Source organism: Arvicanthis niloticus, chromosome 9, assembly GCF_011762505.2.
Source record: "Arvicanthis niloticus isolate mArvNil1 chromosome 9, mArvNil1.pat.X, whole genome shotgun sequence".
Taxonomy (NCBI): Eukaryota; Metazoa; Chordata; class Mammalia; order Rodentia; family Muridae; genus Arvicanthis; species Arvicanthis niloticus.
Window position 1 is genome coordinate 12,194,320 of NC_047666.1, and position 8,287 is coordinate 12,202,606.

Consider the following 8,287-nt stretch of genomic DNA (forward strand, 5'->3'; position numbering starts at 1 on the left):
TTTTAGTATTTGTTACTAACTAAATTAATGTTTATGCCTTTCTTAGTTGTTTTTCCTGTTGTGGTAAACACCGGGCAAAAGGTGTAGCTTTGGAAAGGAAGGGTTGCAGATTACAGTCCACCATTGAGGGAGGCAGGAACTGAAGCCCAGACCTTGGAGGAGTGCTGCTTACTGGCTTGCGCAGTTTGCTTCCTTACACAAGCTCAGACCACCTGCTCAGGGTGGCAATACCCATAGTGGGCTGGACCCTTCCACACCAATCGTTAATCAAGAAAATTCCCTGTAGGCATGTGTACAGAACAACCTGATGGGGGCAGTTCCTCAGTTGAGGTTTCCTCTTCTTAAGTAATTTAGGTTCGTGTCAAGTTGACAAAAACTAACAGTTTGGGTAACTAACAGTTACCCAAAGGGGAATGCAGCTGAGCAGAAGAACACTTCCTTAACACATGACTCTACGGGGTCTACACATACATAAGCATGCCCCAGAAGTGACAAACAGTAAATATGCTAGCGGTCTGGCCTGTAGGCTAGATACAGACTTAAAACTGTTCCTTTGTCCATGTCAAATCTGTGCTGCCAGACAATCTAAGTAGAGCTCAGATCTCTGTCTGTCATGTTCCGTGTCTCCCCTAGAAGGCAAAATTGTGTTGAGAATGTTTTTTGTTTTTTTTTTTTTTTTTATCTTATGTTTTGAAACATGTTCTCAGTATATAGCAAAGCTGACACCGCTGCATTCCTGCCTCTGCCTCCTGGAATCGCATCTATGCACCAACAGAATTTTCTTCTATTCGCTATGAACCCCATCCTTGCATCACCGACTCTCTGAGATTGATTGCGTCTTAACTACAAAGTGAACTAAAATAATAGAAAATAAAACAACTCTTCCACAAAAAAAGCTGCATGGGCTGTCATATTGGCTCAGCACTTTCCATCAAACCTGATGACCTGAGTTTGATCTCCAGGAGCCCATGGTAGAAGTAAAGAAGTGATTCTTTCACGGTGACCTCTGGCCTCCACATGGAGTGGTCTCTTCCTGGACATGAGGTCTGGGGAGGGATGGAGATACTAATAAGGGGCAGACCTGAATGGATTGCACAACCCTCTACTCTCTCTCACTGGCCACAATTCAGTCACTTACCCAACCAAATAGCCAGAAGGGGCACAAACTACAGTCTGTCTAGGCTCCTAGGACGAGATAATAGCATGGTAGACTCTCTGCCACATCACTTAATTGATGTCACAGAACCCAAGTAAAGTTATGAATTTGGGAGCACAACACTTTGAAAACCCAAGGTGGAGTGTGGGGCTGAGAACCAGGGGTTTGCTCAAAGTCTTGTGAACTGGATGCACTGTTTACTTTTCTCATTGCTAGGACAAAATGACCAACAAAACAACTTCAGGAAGAACAGATTTGTTGTGGCTCACAGCGTGAAGGTACAGTCCATAGAGGCAGATCTCGTCTCTACGCCACCAGGAAGCAGAGAGAGATAAGTGATGCAGCTCAGCTCACTCTTCTCCTTTTATTCAGCCTAGGACCCCAGCCCAATGGTATTTGGAGTGAGTTTTGCTATGTCAATTAACCTAATCTATCACTCTGCCCCCAACACACATACTCAGAGTCTCTTAGGTGATTTAGAACGTGTCAAATTGACCATATTAACTGCTTTGGGCTATGTGCAGCCAGGCACTTACCTTCTTCAACCAAAAAGGTGAATTAAAATAATAGAATCTTTTGATCTTCAATCAAAGATGTGATATTTATCCTCTGAAATAAACAGACTGGCTGTGGACTTGGAAGCACTAGGTCTATCTCATAGCTCATAGCTGATGATAACTCATTCCTATAATGATAACTTATCCCTAGAAAGGAGGCACCCTCTTCTGGATAGCTTTATGCCAATTTGACACAAGCTAAAGTCATCTCAGAGGAGGGAACCTCAATTAAGAAAATGCCTCCATAAGATGGGGCTGTACACAAGCCTGTAGGTTATTTTCTTAATTGGTGGAAAAGGGTCCAGCCCATTGTGGGTGATGCCATCCCTGGGCTGGTGGTCCTGGATTCTATAAGCAAGGGTTGGCAAGCCATTTGGAGCAAGCCAATAAGCGGAGTTCTTCCATGGCCTCTGTATCAGCTCCTGCCTTCAGCTTCCTGCCTTGACTTCCTTTGAAGGTAAACTGTGATGTGGAAGTATAAGTCTAATAAACTGTTTCCTCCCCAACTTGTTTTTTGGTCACAGTGTTTCATTGCGGCAATAGAAACCCTAACACATCCTATAAGAATCCGAAGTACTAAGTACAAGCCAAATAGCTGACACTTGCTGTGTCCCACCTCTTCCTCTCAGTCCCAGACTGCTGGTGACCATATTTGAACACCCTAGATAGGATTCTTTGGGGAAAGCAAACAGATTGGAGAATGTGAGGTGGCTCAGCTCTGCTTCTCACCCCACAGGGGCCCCACCCACTCTCAGAAAATTAATTGCCAATGAGTTGTTTGGCATTTCACATTTATGAATCTATGAACAGAGAACCAAGATGCTCTAAAAAATTAAAACAAATATCTAATGGGAGAAACAAATCCCAAAATAAACAAATAGAAAATGATCACAAGTGGCCCAAACTTGTGGTCCCATTGCTTAGGAGTCAGGGACTCTTTGGCAGGATGATTCCCACAAATCCAAGGTCACACAACAAATTCAAGGTCACATAGCAAGCTCCAGGTCAGCTAGGGTACAGAGTGAGACCCTGTCTCACAAAACCAAAATAGAACAAACAAACAAGCCCCTGTGGAGAGGAAACCAACTCCAGGAGACTGCAAAGATAAAAGATACTTTAGGGGAAACTGCTATAATGAACATTTTCAGGGTGATCAAACAAAAAGAACAGAAAGGGCATGTCCCATGTGTGCTAGCACATGGGTGATAGAAACAGAAGGATCAGAAGTTCAAGGTCGTGTACCTAGGAAGTTTGGGGGTCAGCCTTGGCTACAGGAGAGCCATATCACCTTTAAAGGCAGCAATCAAAAATTGTATCAGCTTTCCAACAGAAACAACTGCAGATCAATGTTTTTAAATTTATTGGTGGGGGAGGGGAAATGATTGCCAATTTAAGATTCTATACTTAGTAGTAACAATATAATTTAAATATGAGAGGAACCTCAGCTAACTCTTAAATGGTTCAAGGAAAAAAGTATGTGTATATAATCTAGAGAAAAGATGTTTCCTGTCTGCTTGTTGGCTCAGTTGAAGAGTAAACAAAAGATGTGGTAGGGAAATTAGGGTAAAATATTAACTACTAGTTCCTTCTAAGAAAAGTGAGGAAAGAGAAAACAGACTTTTGTTTGTACGTTTGCTTGTTTGTTTTTTAAGATAGAGAATGTGTATCCCTGGCTGACCAGGAATTTGATCCGTAGACCAGACTAGCCATAAACCTGGAGATCCACTTGTCTCTAGCTTCTGTGTTCCAGCTGCTGGGATTAAAGCCGTGGGCCACCAGACCTGTAACTTCTCCAGAGTTCGCCTCTGTGTTGGCTTCCTGAATAGCCTCTGTGGAACCAGACGTGGTCCCTGTACACAAGGAAGTGAAATAAGTAAATACATCTAAGAGATTTAAAAAAAAAAAAAAAGATTCTTCAAAACAGGAAGCAGGGACAAAAAAATCCCACAGAGCACAGAAATATCCTGGTTAACAGCTCTGCAATGCAGCCTAACCCAGTCTGGAACAAGACAGCTAAGGGCAGAAGGGTTATTTCCAGCACAGTGTAGGACCTGTAGTATTTGAAATAGTTTTATAGTGTTGGGAGTTTGGGGATGAGTAAGTGGATGGCCACAGAAAATGGGAAAAAAATATGAGTTAATAATTTTTGTTTTGTGAGACAGGGTTTCTCTGTATAGCCTTGACTATCCTGGAACTTGTTCTGTAGACTAGGCTGGACTCAAACTCACTCAGATCTGTCTTCCTCTGCCTCCCCGTGCTGGGATTAAAGGTATGAGCCACCAGGCCAGCCTGTGAGTTAATTATTAACTTCAGAGGAAACGAATAGTTACACTAGAAAGAAAATATAAATTTTGTGGTTCAACCATGAAAAAGATTCACATGAATATATAATGTAATACTGGGATTAAAGGGAGGGAAATGGTATAAGAAAGAAAATTTAAAAGGTCATTGTATGGCAAAAAACTGATATGTCATTTATAAAATGGAAAAAGTCAAGAAAAGCAATAGAAAAATATTCTTTGAAAATATCGAGGTAGATAAAAAAAGAAATGCCAGAAATAGGAAGGAAGAAGATGGCTCAGAAAATAAAAGTGTTTGTTGTTCAAGACGGAGGGCTTCAGTTCAGTCCCCAGCACCAGTAATCCCAGAGACAGGAGGATTCCTGGGGTTTGTTACCCCAGTCTACCTCAGTCTGTGAGCTCCTGGAACAGTAAGAGACTCTGTCTCAACAAAGAAGGTAGTGAGTGAGTGGGAAACACTCCAGCATCAACCTCTGACCTACACACACACACACACACACTCAGCAAGCTAGCTGGCTAGATTGAGGGGAGGAGTCTCTGGGAAATGGGGTGAAGGCTAGCTGGGATAAGCTGGATGTGTAAGAGGGTTTGTTTGTCTTGGGAAGCTCTGCTGTAAATCTGTCAGTTCGCGGCCACTTTATCTGCATTGCCTTCACTCTCAGAATTGTCCCAGTGGGAATGAACTGCTGACGGGCTCCCTGCCTTCGTTAACTGCGCTACCTCTATGAGGGTAAAGGAAGAGAACTACTGGACTCCGTAGAGTCACCCTGTTTTATCAAGCTCAGCCGGATGCTTTCTTTCTCTCCTTTGCCCCACAGTCTTCCTAACCCCTCTTTTTGAGACAAGGTTTCATTCCATAGCCCAGGTGGCCTCGAACTCAAGGTCCTCCTAACTTAGCTTCCCCAGTGCTGGGACCACAGATGTAGCTCAGAATGCCTTTGACATTTTCCCCCTTAAACTTAGTTCAATTAATATAAGTAATGTGTCAGAAATACCAGTGATGTCTGCCTCTGAACACCCCCCACCCCCCACCCCACCTCTCTTCCTTTTTGGTTTTTCAACACTGGGCTTCTCTGTGTAGCCCTGGCTGTCTTGAACTCACTCTGTAGACCAGGCTGGCTGGTCAGATCTGACTGCCTCTGCCTCTGAGTGCTGAGCTTAAAGACATGTACCACCGCTGCCTGGCTCTCTCACTTAATCTTTTCAACAACTTGAGTAGACATTCTATCTCATTTTGTGGGTGGTAAAAATGAGGTCAAGGCAGAGTTCCACAGCTTCCAAATGGCTATTCTACCTGTACAGGAGGCCACAGGGTGTGTAGACGTTGGGTCTGGTTGATTCTGCTGTGTGATTTTTTTTCAAGTCCTTTATAAGAAAGTTTTAATAAATTAAGAAAAAATGATAAAGGACAAAAAATTTGAATCCCAGTATCACTTAAACAGTAAATACAATTACATTTTAAGGAATGCCTTGCCGGGCAGTGGTGGCGCACGCCTTTAATCCCAGCACTTGGGAGGCAGAGGCAGGCAAATTTCTGAGTTCGAGGCCAGCCTGGTCTACAGAGTGAGTGCCAGGACAGCCAGGACACAGAGAAACCCTGTCTCAAAAAAACAAAACAAAAAACAAACAAAAAAAAAGGAATGCCTTTACTTTTTAATATGTGTGTGTGTGTGTGTGTGTGTGTGTGTGTGTTTGTGTGTATTATGTGGAGGCCAGAGGCCAACTTAGGGTGTTTCCCTTTATCTCTCTTTATCTTATTATTTATTATTATTGTTTTTTATATTTTTTAGGCAGGGTCTCACTATATAGTCCTGGCTCCCCTGAAACTTGCTGTGTATAAGACCAGGCTGGCCTTAAACCTATAGAGATCTACCTGCTTCTGCCTCCCAAAATCTGTAATTACAAGTGTGTATCAACATGTCTGGCTTTACTTTATTTTTTGAGGTAGGGTCTGTCCCTAGACCTGGAGCTCACTGATAGAATAGACTGGCTGGTTATAGCTCCAAGGCCCACCCATGTCCACCCTCTCAGCATTAGAGTCACAGGCACATACTTTCACATGGATTCCAGGGCTCCAAACTCAGGTTCTTATGCCTGTGCAGCAAGCACTTTACCCACTGAGCCACCTCCCCAGCTCCTTTCTAATACAAATCTAAAATCAGAAGCATCATGTAAATGTCTGAGTTGTCTACTCCTTTTTCTTCTTCACTAAACACTTTTGGGCAGGAGTCCATGTCTATAACCATTTGATTATCTTTCCTTTTAGTAGCTGTGTAATACTGAATCATATGTATTAGTTTATTTGATTAGTTCTCATGTCCTGTTAGTTGTTTTGTTTTTTAATTGTTGTGACAAAAGCAGCTCAAGACAGAAGGGCAGAGGGTGTTTTGTTTTGTTTTTGTTTTTGTTTTTGTTTTTTTTTTTTTTTTTTTTTGGCTCACAGTTGGAGGAGGTACAGTCTATCATGGTGGGGAAAACATGGGGGCAGGCAGCTTATCTTATGTCCACAGCCAAGAAGCAGAGTGATGAACGATGATGCTGAACTGGCTGCTGCTGCTCCTCTTCTTCCTCCCCTACTCTTCCTCCTCCTCCTTTTTCTTTTTTTCATGCTTATTCCATTCCAGACCCCAGCCCATGGAATGGAACTACACTCAAGACGGGTTTCCATTTTTCAGTTAAACCCCTTTGGACTCTCCCTCACAGCCATACCCACACTGCTATGGTTCCTAGGTGAATCCGAGCTTAGCAATGAAAACTAATCGTCACCTGTGAGTCTTTCTTTCTACTAACTCTGCCCTTACGGCAAAATGTTATACACAACTTCGCATCTGTGTCCAGTAATTTCCTCAAGATAAAACTCCCTGGAGAAAGCTTCCTGTACCAAGATCACATATTTGTGGGGAACCTTCTAACTCACATCATAGATTACCTTCCTGGAAACTTGTCTACGTCTACCAATAGAGGACATGTGTCCATATGTCACCCTTATTCAGCATGTCTACTTTCACTGGTGTGTCTGCCTTCCCTAAGGGTTAAACCACTGAGGGAACAAGGCAAAGGGCTGGGAATTGAGGCAATGGAAACAAACAAATAAAGTCAAAATTCTCTCTCTCTCTCTCATGACTTAATCTTCTGCTTTTAAACTCTGGCCTGTCTGTCTCCATCCTTAGCTCATCCTCTTCACTTTCTCTACCCGTTCTTGTTTTCTGTTATTGACTCTGTGTATTGACAGAGTCTATTATTACTAAAATGCACCCCTTTGAGGCAAGGCATACCATTTATGTGTTTAGACTTGAATAGCAATGCCACCATATAACAGTGCTATACCATGAAATCAAGGATGCTGAAATTACAGAGCCAAGCCTGTCAGCACAAACTGTTTAATACAGTCTCCACATGGTCTGCTGCCCTGGAAACCAAACCACACGAAGCGAGGAAGACAGAAGAGTGAAGCTGTACACTCCTGCCCGCCGTGCTCCTGGGCTTGTTCCCTCTAGGTCCTCCACTAGCTGGACACTGAGATGCCTTTATTAACTGCATTTTAAAGGAGTACTATTTATTGTCTACATTTTATGGTCCATTCTTTGTTTGCCATGGCTCATTTGCTCCTGGATTGAGGGTCACACTTCCTAATAATTTCACCACCGATTTAGGGTTGTTCACCCTTTTGCTTGCTGGCTAACATTTTTCCTGGAATTCCTGCTTGTTCTCCTGGTCAAGGGGTTCATGGAAGCCTTGTTCAGTTCATGAACCAACTGTGCTCTTCCTAAAGACAGACACAGATATATAAATAAAGAGTATGGCCCTGCTAGAGTTAAATAAACACGGAACCGGGTATCATACGCTTCCTGGTCAAACTCATTTTATATGAGCTCCTCTGGCTGCCTAAAACACACAGACCTTTGCACCTGGACCTGTCCACACCTAACAACTTTTCTCCTGAGAACTCAGGCCTTCACTGTCTACTTTTTAACCCCCTAGGACACTAGCCACAACTGGATCACATACTAACATTCTTTTTGGCCAAACCTTCTCCCAACACGCATGTGGGAAAACCACATTCTAAAGCAAAGGTAGAAAAATATCTGTTTTCGGAGTTTCACTTCAAGCACCTCAAGCCAGCTGTGCTAAAAAACAAAACAAAACAACCCCCCAAAAAACAAAAACAAACAAACAAAAAAAAACAAAACAAAAACCAAAACCTCCAAAATATCCGCACTTCACAGGGACTGGACCTGAAACACAGGATCTGATTTTTTACAGATCTTGATGAT